We start from the raw sequence: 7856 nt of genomic DNA, 5'->3' as shown, positions 1-7856 counted from the left end.
CACTGTGGATTTTTAATTATGCAGTTTCTACACAGAAAAACCTAACGTACCTATTTTGAAAGTGGCATATTTTTTATTTCTGGTATGAATTTTATGGTAAATATAGTGTGGGGAAAACTCTAATTCCTTCCCAAGACAAGTCTGCTCGCTGAGGTTCTATAAACAGTCTTGTTAGCCACAGGTGTCCAGAAAGCATCATAATAGTTATTTCAGCCAGTTTTAAAGCTTTATTAACTTTTTATTTATTTACTTATTTATTATTTGAAATACTTTATTCTGATTCTAAACAAAAAAAGAATGAGAATTACAGTAACAAACAAGGTTTCACCACTGAATATTGTAATGCAACTGCAGTCTTATAGTTGGAACTCAGTAAGAAAACAACTGTGTTTCCAAACAGCTAAATATGTAGGTCCAAAAAATGAAGGCATTGTTCAACTGCCACATTCATTCAGAAGCCCATTCATCTCTTTCAGTCCCCATGATCAAGCACAGGTTCCGCTTAGCTATATAATGAAGGGCAAACCCACTGCCCCACTGACGTTACAGGACAGTTGCCTACAAAACCAGACTTCTGACACTGGGCTCCAGGTTCTCTTTCTCACAGTTCGTCATCCTCATCTGGGAGAGCAGTGGTCTGGGCAAACCTTAGTTGGTGTTCATACTGTGCTGCCACAGCCAGGTTTATGACAGCCTCTGATGGGGCAGGAGCAGGCATGGTGACCAGCTCCAAGTTAGAGTCCCCAATTAGCTTTCTAGGAAGCTAGAGGAAGGGCTTTTCAAAGTTGTAGAGTTTTTTGTTTTGTTTTGTTTTGTTTTTGTAGATATGTCTTAGCACTGAAAATTCTTTTGGTGGAAGAAAATTGATTTTGCCTAAACTTTTCTTTCTTAATGTCCACTTAGTTGCCACACAGCACAACGGAGATATTTCACACACTCGTACCAAATCTCTATGTCCATTAGGCACATTCTTGTAAGTAACCCTCAAAGTCACATCAAACATTACAATGCCACACTGGGCTTAGATATAATAGCTGTCTCTCAGTCCACTGAGCCTCTGACCCGCTGTCCCACACATTGAACTTAATAGGCACTCTGCTGGTGTGGGGCACGAGAGGATGGACCTCAACACCCAAGGTAGCTACATACTCCTTCTCAAATCCTCCAGTTAGAAGACATTTTATAAATATATTTTTTTCCAGTCCTATCATAACCAACCAATACAAGTTTAAATTCACCTTGGAGTTCTCCTTGGGTGACCATGATGATGTTACTTCTAGAAGTGTCTCCTGGGACTAACTCAGAGTTCTTAAATTTGTTTTCGATTAGAGACACTAGAGGAAGAAATTTACAAAGAGGATGGCACAGAACTTCTATTCTCTCACTTGTATTTCTTTTGTTTCAAAAGTATAGTAGCAAAAGAAAAAAAATATTAGCATATTAAAAATACTAGACAATAAAGCCACAAAAATAAATGGTCTGTGTCCCACCTTCTAATGTGACCACCATTAGCTGATTAGTATGGTGCCTCCTGTCTTTTTCCCTGACATTATTCTTATTTGGGTATAGTAACGCTAGATATTTTATTTTGTATTTTGCTTTTATTTGTTAATATTATAGTCAAACTATTTTTTTTCACATTACTATGTAATCTTCAAAGCATTATTTAAGAACTATAAAATACTATATCAAGTAAATGTGTCATAATTATTGAATCTCCCACTTGATACCAGTTAGATTATTTCTACTTTCATACTGTAAATAGTATTATATAAATATTCATCTATATAGATTATTTTTCCATATTTTGGGTTCATTTCTATGCCACTTGATATTACTGAGAGATATTGGGTGCTAAAAAAACTTAGAGTGAATAAAAGCTCATGAGGACCGGGATAAATTGTCTGAAAGTATTATATAAGAGAGAGAAGAAATGCACTTGGTAATAGGAATATGGTGAGTTCACTGCTGTGTTATACATAAAGGCTGAATTATACTGAAATGAACTGTTTTCTGCAATATATTAAAGTTATAAATATTGCAAGAGGATTAAATTGTTACATAAGAATTCTAACAGATACATAATATTAAATTGCTTTAAAATGTGTTCTATCAATTTTCAATATCTCCAGAAATGAGTGGTGGTGACATTATTTCCACACCTTCAGAAGAATTACATAGTTTCAGTAAACCTTTGATAATTTAATGAGAAATATTTTGTTCTCATTAACACTAATGTATAGGCTAGCTACACATTTAACTATATGTTGTATCTGAAATATGTGTTTATTGCTTTCTGTCATTGAGTTTTTCTAGGCACAGTCCCCTTCTAATCTAGTCCTGCCGAGATTCCCTCAAGTTAAAGAACTCATATTTCTACCTCTCAAGGGTTTTCCTATTATCCATGGTGTTGTTTACATTTCATTTATATTGTTACCTCCTCATAGAATGGATTTCTCTCTGGTGTTCTATGTTTTGCAAACTGCTGTGTAATACTTGTGATGCTCTATAAATATCAATAATACACAATAGTACTGCAGTCCTCTGTCAGTAGCCTTTTTTTTTTTTTTTTTTTCATTTTTCCAAAGCTGGAGATGGGGAGGCAGTCAAACAGACTCCCGCATGCGCCCGACCAGGATCCACCCGGCATGCCCACCAGGGGGGCGATGTTCTGCCCCTCTGGGGCGTCGCTCTGTTGCATTCAGAGCCATTCTAGCGCCTGAGGCAGAGAGAGGCCACAGAGCCATCCCCAGCGCCCGGGCCATCTTTGCTCCAATGGAGCCTCGGCTGCGGGAGGGGAAGAGAGAGACAGAGAGGAAGGAGACGGGGAGGGGTGGAGAAGCAGATGGGCGCTTCTCCTGTGTGCCCTGGCCGGGAATCGAACCTGGGACTCCTGCACGCCAGGCCGACGCTCTACCGCTGAGCCAACCGGCCAGGGCAGTAGCCTTTGATCAAGGGCAGCTTTCAACTGACTTCACATAAGTAGACATAAAGAAAAAAAAAAGAAGGAATTTTCTCCATGGTTTGGTTGTTTATCTACAGTGATCAACCAGATGGCTGACAGGTAAGTGTTAGAAACGCCTCACACCAGCTCACAGAGAAACTCCATTTCCTGGTGGTTGCTCGGGGCAGAGCTCTGCACGGGCAACGCAGCTGCTGTGAGACCTCACTCGAGTGCGTTACAGGTTAGGAAGATGCAGGACTGTTAATCTTTTCGCTTTATCAAGAGACTTCATAATTGTGAATGTTCCTCATCTCAGCTACTTTAGGTAGAGAGAGCTGGTATAGTGTTTGGGTTTCAATGTCACCTTTTCCACAATAGAGTTTGAGCAAAAAAAGCTGCAACTTTCCCAGAAGGAAATCATTCAAGTCACTCACTTCTCAAACAAGGTCAAAAACATAAAATTTTAATTCTTTGTTCTCACCAATTTAAAAAGAAAAACATTTTTCAACTTAATGCCATGAACAGTTGTTAAAGAGATCAGGAAAACAGAGAGTATGGTAGAGAGAGAAAAATGAGGACAATGTAGAAGAAAGAGAAAGGGAGAGAGAGAAGAAGGGAAAAAACAAGGTAGATGTTACAGAGAACAAAGGAAAATTTTTGACAAGGGAAAAGGACAAAGGGATTCTGTGAAGGAAGGAGATCCAGAATAGGGTCTAGCCAAGGGGAGTGGAGCTCAAGAACTTTTCTTGCCATGCCCATCTAGCTAGAGTGCATCGACTTCATCTGCCTTTCTAATATTTGTGTTTTTCAAAAGACATATTTTGAAATACTTTTTAATATTTTATTTTTAATTTTATTCAGTTTTTTTAGAGAGAGAGACACACACACACACAGAGAGAGAGAGAGAGAGAGAGAGAGAGAGAAGGGAGAGGAGCAGAAAGCATCAACTCTCATATATGCCTTGGCCAGGCAAACCCAGGGTTTTGAACCGGCGACAACAGTGTTCCCAGGTCGACACTTTATCCACTGCACCACTACAGGTCAGGCTGAAATATTTTTTATATTGTGGTACTGTAGAACACTTTGCAAGTTCTATAAAAGTAGAAAGATTAATATAATGAAATTTGTGAAGTCTTAATCCAGCCTCAACAATTGCCAATATACAGCCTAATCTGGGCTGATCTCTACAATTTCTACCCCACTCCTGCATCATTCCTATGTAAACTCTAGACATCATACTGTTGCAATTAGTTCACTATGAATTTCTAAAGCATAATGTATTTCAAAATATATAATCACCATACCATGATCACATCAAAAACATAACATTAATTTCTTATAATGCCAAAGCATTAGTGCTCAAATTTCTAATCATTTTATGTCAATGCTTAATGTTTTTGTTTTTTATTTTGGTTGTTGTTTCTTGAATATGTACCTAATAAGATCCATAGATATATACATAACACAGCGTCATAGAGAGCAAAAAAGCAAATCCTGGAGGGAAGGGGGGAGGGCACAGGGGGGAGGGGGGCAAGGGGGATGTTGAGGGAACACGAGGTTGGGGGGATGTATTTGGTGGGACACTTGAATCTATGTACACACAATAAAGTTAAATCAATTAAAAAAAAGATACATAGAGATGGGTGATCTGTTTTTTCCCCCTAACAATGATATTTTATTTTATTAATTAAAAACTGAAGCAACTATAGCAAAATATTTACATTTATCATATATAACTGGTGGCTGTGTGGATGTTAATTTTTTTAAATTTTATTGAATTTATTAGGATGACATTGGTTCCCAAAACCTTACAGGTTTCAAGCTCAACAAACCCCCATCTGATCACAGCATCATGTGCCCACTGCCCCAAGCAATGCCTCTTTCTGTCCCCATTTTCCCCAACTCTGCCTGCCGCCACCTAGTCCCCAGCCCCCCTTCCCTCTGTCCACCACCACACAGTTGACTATGTCTTTGTGTTGTGGAAAGAAAGAAAGAAAGAAAGAAAGAAAGAAAGAAAGAAAGAAAGAAAGAAAGAAAGAAAGAAAATAGACCATCAACTTACACCATTCACAAAAATAAACTCTAAAGCAGGGGTCCCCAAACTTTTTACACAGGGGGCTAGTTCACTGTCCCTCAGACTATTGGAGGGCCAGACTATAAAAAATAAACTATGAATAAATCCCTATGTACACAGCACATATCTTATTTTAAAGTAAAAAAACAAAACGGGAACAAATACAATATTTAAAATAAAGAACAAGTAAATTTAAATCAACAAACTGACAAGTATTTCAATGGGAACTATGCTCATCTCACTGACCACCAATGAAAGAGGAGCCCCTTCCAAAAGTGTGATGGGGGCCGGATAAATAGCCTCAGGGGGCCGCATGCGGCCAGTGGGCCGTAGTTTGGGGATCCCTACTGAAAATGGATAAAAGTCACAAAACCATAAATATCCTTGATGAAAACATAAGCAGTAGACTCTCAGACATCTCTCATAGCAATTTTTGGCAATATGTCTCTTCAGGCAAGTGAAATAAAGGACAAAATAAGCAAATGGGACTAGATCAAACCAAAAAGCTTTTGCATAGCAAAACACGCCATTAACAAAATAAAGACAACCCACACAATGGGAGAACATATTCACCGATACATCTGATAAAGGGTTAATAACCAATATTTTTAAAGAATTTATAAAACTCATCACCAGGAAGACAAACAATCCAAATTTATCTTTGTATATATCTACATATTTATAAAATATTTAACCATTACAACATTTTAACTAGATGCTCTATTTTTTCCTCTTTTTCTTAAGAATATAGTAGTGTGTCCATAAAGTCATGGTGCACTTTTGACCAGTCACAGGAAAGCAACAAAAGAAGATAGAAATGTGATCTCTGCACCAAATAAAAGGAAAACACTCCCAGTTTCTGTAGGATGATGTGGCAGCATGTGCACATGCGCAGATGATGACATAACACTGTGTATACAGCAGAGCAGCCCACAGCCATGCCAGTCGAGATGTGGATGGTACAGAAGAAAGTTCTGTGGCTTGCTAAATTCGAATCCGTGACCAAAGTGCAACGTGAATATCGGCACATTTATAGTGAAGCGCCACCACATAGGAATAACGTTACTCGGTGGGATAAGCAGTTGAAGGAAACCGGCAGTTTGGTGGAGAAACCCCGTTCTGGTAGCCATCAGTCAGTGACGAGTTTGTAGAGGCTATACGGGATAGCTACCTAAGGAGCCCTAAAGTATCTGTGCGTGAGCCCACATCGAACTGCACTGAATAGGTATGAAACGGAGAGAGTTTACCTTTTACTTGGTGCAAATTTCACATTTCTATCGTCTTTTGTTGCTTTCCTGTGACCGGTCCAAAGTGCACCATGACTTTACGGACACACTGTATTTGATATTTAGGATGGTCTGCATTTTGTTTCAATGATTACTTTTATACCAATATTTTTATTCACATCTTAAGCCTTTTTTTATTTTCTAGTGACTCACCACCATTAACACATCAAAACTGAGTTGCAACCATTTTTCTCTTTCCCCTCATTTTTTCTTTACTTCGCTGAATTTATTGGGGTACAGGTTTCAAGTGTACAACTCAATAAATCATCATCTGCACATTACATTATGCACCCACAACTCCAAGTAAAGTCTCTTTCCTTCCCCATTTTTCCCTGCTTTGCTCTCTTCCCACTCCTCCACCAACTCTCCTTCCCTCTGGCTGTCACCACACTGCTCTTTGTATCTATGTCAGCGGTTCTCAACCTGTGGGTTGTGACCCCGATGGGCCATTGGAAATATATATTTTATTTAAAAATGTATTGTATAATAAATATGTATTTTCCGATGGCTTTAGGCGACCCCTGTGTTTTGGTCGTTCGATCCCCGCTGGGGTCGACCCACAGGTTGAGAACCGCTGATCTATGTGTTTTATGTGTGTGTGTATGTGTGTGTGTGTGTGTGTGTCACACAATGATATGTTTTAATCAAAATTATTCACTATAATAATAATCTTATTCTATTTCTTATAAAATTTTCCCATCCTCCTTCCCCATTTCATTTTTTCCTCCACTTTTCTTTTGATAGCATTCTTTATCTATATTACCTCATGTAGTAAGTCTGTCTACTTTTATGGGTGAATTTAGAGAAATTAAAAAATGATGCTGCTCCTACTGCCATTTCCCCAGGATTCTCGACTATTTATCATTTTTTAATAATTAAAAAAATTTTTTTTGCTTCTCTAAATAGTAATTTTTAAAAGGATCAGTTTCAGAAATTGGAGGGGATGTTTTGGTTATCACAGTTATTAAGAAGTCTTAAACATATTCAGTGAATTGAGCCAGGGGTACTAGACAATCTGGAAAGCCTAGAACAATCCCATAAAACAAGGAACTACCTCATTTTCCACTTTTGTCCTAGTTCCATGACTTTTTATTGTTTTATTGGATATTTACATTAGTAAAAAAAAGTTGATAATTTTCTAAGCTTAGAATTTAACTCTGAGTTATGTATAAATCTAAAGTATTTACTGCACAGTTTCATTTCAATATAAGCTGAACCTCAGAAACAAAACCATCATATAACTAAAAAGACTACACTTTGTTTTGTTTGGACCTGTACCAAGACTTTTTTATTATTTGAGAAGTTTGTGTCACTGATGACAGTGCCACTCACAGTATATGAGTAACCAATCTAAGTAACTTGTATCAAAGTACATTTGTTGCTGTTGCAGTCACAGCAATTCTTGTTGTAAATGCATCTGACTACCTCAGTGTAGTTATCCCCTCACACCTACATATTGAAATATATTACCTTATAATAAATTTATTTAATTATATTTACTTTTATTTGTCCTTTTCTCTTTTAAGTATGGCATATTATTGATTTTTAAAAA

General features: G+C 37.6%; 1 pseudogene; it reads right to left on the bottom strand.

Moving 5' to 3' along the window:
- Positions 1–601: 601 nt before the first annotated feature.
- On the bottom strand, positions 602–1263 carry LOC136320474 (GTP-binding nuclear protein Ran-like; annotated as a pseudogene).
- Positions 1264–7856: the final 6593 nt, after the last annotated feature.

The sequence above is a fragment of the Saccopteryx bilineata genome, chromosome 1, assembly GCF_036850765.1.
Source record: "Saccopteryx bilineata isolate mSacBil1 chromosome 1, mSacBil1_pri_phased_curated, whole genome shotgun sequence".
Classification (NCBI taxonomy): domain Eukaryota; kingdom Metazoa; phylum Chordata; class Mammalia; order Chiroptera; family Emballonuridae; genus Saccopteryx; species Saccopteryx bilineata.
Note: the sequence above shows the minus strand (reverse complement) of the source record. Positions and strands in the feature narration are given on the sequence as shown.